Below are 6,000 nucleotides of genomic sequence, written 5' to 3' on the forward strand. Positions count from 1 at the left end.
CCCCAACACTGCATTTTGCATGTCTCCTTAATCAAACATACAATGATGTTTTACTGAAATAGGTGTGTCAGACAAAGGAGACTTAACGTGCAGTGTTGGGCTCCAGGAATAAGTTGGGAACCACTGCAATAGATTAGAGCAGTGGCTTTCAGTTCCAGTCCTGCTTTTCATATTTTGCATATCTGTCTTGTTTAACACACCTGATTCTGATTACCAGCTCGTTAGAAGCAAGCGATGCATGAACTGTCTTAATTGACAGGGTCCCTATACAGTGTTCAGGGCTCGCAAAATTAAAAAATCCCTGGTAGCCCTCGGGAAGGTACTACTGAGATTTTGGATGCCTGAAAATTTATTTAACTAGCCAAAAAAAAAAAAAAAGACTTAATTTTTTTAAAAAGTTTTTTTGTATTAATTTTTTTAGGATTTTAAGTGTCTTTATTTTTTTTTTTTGTTTTATAAAAAAAAAAAAAGACTTAATTTTTTTATTCGTTCGTTAGGCTCGGTGTTCATCTTCAGTTCTCTCTTCACAGCAGTATCTGTCAGTGACTGTTTGAATAAATGAATTTCCGGGATATTGGTTTAATTGAATGACCCATTTTAAGAGCAGCCATGTTAAAAAATAACAGCTTAAGTCATTTGTGGTAATGGGCTTATTGTTGACGCTATGGTCAAACATTACAGTCGATTGGTGACTGGTTCAAAAGATGTTACATCATGATTCGTTCGCGAACCGGATTCACTAAATGCAGTGCTGTGAAACGCGTTTTCACAACAGACCCGGGAGAAAACAATGAAATCTTCGTGTAATTTTTGTTAACCAAAATGTACGAGCAATTTCTAAGACCCTCTATGTCACCTACTTTGAAGATGTTTTTATTACCTTTCTGGACGTGGAAGTATACCGTACATACATTCTCAATGGAGGGACATAAAGCTTCGGTCTAATTTAAAATATCTTAAATATTCCGAAGATGAACGGAGGTCTTAATTGTTTGGAACTTTACGACATGAGGGTGAGTCATTAATGACATAATTTTCATTTTTGGGTGAACTATCCCTTTAACTTCTTTCTCTTTTACAACTCTATGTGTTTGCATCGTAAAAAACATTAGTTGATATTTGCATTGATCTGACCATAAACAGCAAGAAAGGCTTGTTGGAAATGCAAATTAATTCTCTGCCACGAGGTGGCGCTTTAGGAGTGATGAAATATTGCGGTTTTCCCGGTAACGGCTGTATACAAAGCAGCTCCGCGCTCATAAATGCTGCTTTATCAGGAATTATAGGTAAAATGAAATAAAAAATGCCAACGACACGTTTCTGAGGATAGTCGGTTCACTTCAGATACATTCAAATAAAGACAACCGCGCCTTGTTTTGACTTGAAACGTGCAGCGTTCATATTTATTCAATGACATCATTGCCTTTTGAAGTTCAGTCCAGCCTTATGGTAGTTTATGGTTCTACTCACTTTAGGAGTTATTAAGGACCCACAGGAGATCTGTATTTAAGATAGCCCATCGGGCAGAGTGCTGATACATTTTGGTAGCCCGACCGGGACGTCGGGCTAGCGTTTTTGCGAGCCCTGGTGTTCATTGCTTCCTATTCTCTGAGCATGGGAAATCTGTTGAAGTTTACTTCACTTGAGAACATTTATTATATTCCTTTGCTTGTTTCGAGTGTAAGCAGAAACACACTGTTTTCGTGCATGTATTTTTAAATGCAAATGAGCTGCTGCCCCCCCCTTTCCTGAATAGGGCTGTGCCTTTACAGCTCATGTCTCAGATCTCTGCCAAAAACATCTGTTTGGTTTTGATTATCATATCAATCGCACTGAAATCATGCATTTTAAATCATGTTTTTTTAAACTTTTTTGTTTTTATGTTTTAAGTTTTTTTGATTGAAAGCACGTTGATAGAGTGCTGCTGCGTACGTATTTGAGTTGAAGTATTTTATTAGCTCTTTAAGTACTATGCTTCCACAAAGATAAACAGTCCCTAAAAACTGTTAAGCCTAGATGAAGCCAAGATCTAAGGCATAATGTACAGACGTATGACTAATTATACAGCATTTCACCGCATAAATAAAGAAAAGGACATACAATGCTATTTAAGAAGAAAACATTTAAAAATTTGACACGTGTTTATTATCTCAATCTATGAAAGTGTACAAAACAATTATTCTGGCAACAAAACAAACATTTCCACAATATTACCACAGGCTTATTACTGACATCCTCTTGTTTCAGTTTACAGTAAAAACCGACCAATCAGAATCAAGTATTCCAGAGAGCCGTGTAATAAAATCAACTAAATAATTTCAACAATATATGAATAACAGCTGCTTATCAAATTATGTATAGAAAATGTGCATACAAATTTCAAAGAATTTTGAAAGAAAGAAAATAACTTTCCTTTGAGTCACAATGATTGTATGTTAAATACAAAAATATAATATACATTTATGTTTGATTCTCTGAGCATATGTAAACATTTATTGGAGGAACAGCAGATTGGCAGTTTATGGAAGTTTATTATCTCTTGCAATGTTATTGGCACCCTTGGTAAATATGATCAAAGAATGCTGTGAAAATAATTCTGCATTGTTAATCATTTTGATCTTTTATTTAAAAAATAAATAAATCTAATCTTTCATTGGAAAATTTGAATTTAAAATAGGGGGAAATATCATTATGACATAAATGTTTTTCTCTAATACACATGGGACACAATTAACGGTACCCTTTTATTCAATGCTTTTTGAAACCTCCATTTGGCATAATAACAGCTCTGAGTTTTCTCCTACAATGCCTGATGAGGTTAGAGAGCACCTGATAAGAGATCAGAAACAATTCCTTCATCCAGAATCTCTCCAGATCCTTCAGATTCCCAGCTCCATGATGGTGCTTCTTCTCTTCAGTTCACCACACTCATTTTCTATAGGGTTTAGGTCAGAGGACTGGAATGGCCATAGCAGAAGCTTGGTTTTGTGCCCATTGACCCATTTTTGTGTTGTTTTTAAGGTTTGTTTGTGGATTATTGTAGGGTTGGATGATCCAAATCATTATAAGATTTCTAACAGGGTCAGTCACTTTTTTTTTTTTTTTTTTTTTATGTTGGTATTTGATAGAATCAAAGATGCCATGTATCTAAACAAGATGTCCAGGGACCTCCAGCCGAAATATAGGCCCACAACATCAAAAATACAGCAGTATATTTCATTGTACACGCGGGGTACTTTTTATCCCTGTGTGCACCAAATCCATCTTGAGTGTTTGTTGCTAAAAAGTTGATACAGCAGATATATATTGAGTGTTTATTCGTGTCTGACAACAGAATATGCTGGGGATTGTTTTTGGATGAGAGCATTTTCTTTTCTTGATTTTGTTTCTTGAAATCCTCCCAAACATGTGGTGTAGGTGCAGTTTGAATTTTTTTTTTATTTTTATTTTTTTTTAAAGGTTTTCTGACCCTGAGACTATTTTCTGCAATTCTCCAGCTGTGGTCCTTGGAGAGTCTTTAGCCACTCAAACTCTCCTTCTCACCGCACATTAGGACGATATAGACACACGCCCTCTTCCAGGCAGATTTGTAACATTGTCTGTTGATTGCCTTTTTTTTCCCCCCTCCTATTTATATTTCTGTGAAACAGGAAGCCATGGGAATATACTTCACAGATATTTTTCTCATAAGAATTTCTAGGGGTACAAATAATTGTGTCCAACGTGTATTTGAGAAAAACATTAATTTCATAATGAGATTTCCCCCCATTTTCAATTGTTTTAGTTCAATGAAAAGTTAGATATTTGTGATTTTTTTTTTTTTAAATAAAAGATCAAAATGATTAACAATGATTAACAAAATAATATCAAAATGATAAACAAAAATTTATTTTCACAGCCTTTTTTGATCATATTAACCAAGGGTGCCAATAATTCTGACCACGACTGTATATCTTTTAAGATGGTGCTATATAGCACCTTAACCACCCCAAAGAACCGCTGAAGAACCAACATGTTATTATTTTGTTGTATTCAACCAAGTAAACTCATGGGCACGGCGAGTATAAACCAGGTTTGAGGCTGTGAGCACTTCATTGTTTGAGCTGTGTCTTTCATTACAAGGTCAAATAATTGTTGTTGTGGGTATAGTAGTTGAATGGGAGACATATGAGAAGGGAAGAAATATGCCTTTACTGCTGTATCAGTTCCAAGTCATGCTTATGGTCCTGACAAATGCTGCATCCACATTTCTAAGATTTGTGGAGCTGCTGTTCTGGCCTGTGCTGAAAAATATGCGTCAACTGTCTTGGTGATATGAGTGTTTAGATGGAAATTTACAGAACAAACCTGAAGCCTCAATAAATCACTTCTGTGTTGTTGGTCTCAATACAAAGGTTAATAAATGTTATTCCTCAGCTATGACAAATTGACAGCAATGGTCAGTGTGGGTTAATATCCAGGAATTGTGAGCTCTTGAAATGCTACATATTGTGGTTAGTTTGACATTAACTAGTGAAAAATGTCAAAGATCATTGCAGATTTGTGGAAGATAGGTTGTCAGATGCACACCTTTAGTGAGCCAATAGAGGTCTTAATTTCCAGATATGTGAGATTTGTCACAAATGTATTTCACCATTAATCACATTGAAAACAAATCTAGAGGTATTTCGTATTGCATGGCAGGAAAGTACCCTATCCTACAGAAAAGCATTGAAAACTGCTAGATCTGATTACTTTTCATCTCTTTTAGAAGAAAACAAACACAACACCAGGTATTTATTCAATACAGTGGCTAAATTAACAAAAAATAAAGCATCAACAGGTGTTGACATTTCCCAACAGCACAGCAGTAATTACTTTATGAACTACTTTACTTCCAAGATCGATACTACTGTAAAACCCGACAAGTAACTTAACTCAAACTGTTTGAGTAAACAGATATCCTTAAAAACCTGACAAGTTAGGTTTACTCAAACCGTTTGAGGCAACCGATTGCCTTAAACCATTTAAGTTTTAAAACTAACAGTTATGAGTACTCTGAACTTAATTCAGTTGAGTTCAGAAAAAGAAGCTATACATTGCAATTAAGTAATTAAGTTAGTAATTAAGGTAAACAATTATCACTCAAATTAATTGAATGATAATTGTCAATTAGTGGTGAACAGCTTCTGTTAACAAACAGAATTGCTGAAGAAAAGAGAAACACAAGAACTACAGTTGTTGAGGTTCATATGCTGATTATTGATGTCTGTGTGTGACTAACTGACAACATAGAACACCAAACTGTTTGGAAAGTCCTTTATATTAACTGATTATCACAGAACCACTGGCTCTTAGAATCACTTTTACTATAATCAATCCAACTAATTACACAACACCTATTTCATCAGAGATTAGACTCCGAACAGTTCAATAATTGATGATTATCATCACCAATATTCAGTATAACAACCAACACCTAGGTACAGGTTAGGTAAAAAATGGTAACCTGAAGGCACTGTAAGTTGCTTTGGATAAAAGCAGCTTCTAAATGTGTGTGTGTGTGTGTGTGTGTGTGTGTGTTTATATAAGGCTGTGTCTGAAGTCAGTTGTAGTAGTTCTTGTGTTTCTCTTTTCTTCAGTGATTCTGTTTGTTAATAGCAGCTGTTCATCACTAATGCTCAATCACAGCACTTAGTTAATCACTTAATTACTTAATTGCAAAGTTTTAAAACTTACATGGTTTAAATCAAGGCAATCTGTTTACTCAAACGGTTTGAGTTAAGTTACTTGTTGGGTTTTACAGTGTAGAAATAAAATGGTAACCATGCAGCCATCAGCTACAGTATCACATCAGACAGTGCACTATAAATCCCCTGAGGAACAGTTCCACTCATTCTCTACTATAGGAGAGGAAGAATTGTATAAATTTGTTAAATCATCTAAACCAACAACATGTATGTTAGAGCCTATTCCATCTAAGCTCCTAAAAGAGGTGCTTCCAGAAGTCATGGAGCCTCT

This window comes from Cyprinus carpio, chromosome B10, assembly GCF_018340385.1.
Source record: "Cyprinus carpio isolate SPL01 chromosome B10, ASM1834038v1, whole genome shotgun sequence".
Classification (NCBI taxonomy): domain Eukaryota; kingdom Metazoa; phylum Chordata; class Actinopteri; order Cypriniformes; family Cyprinidae; genus Cyprinus; species Cyprinus carpio.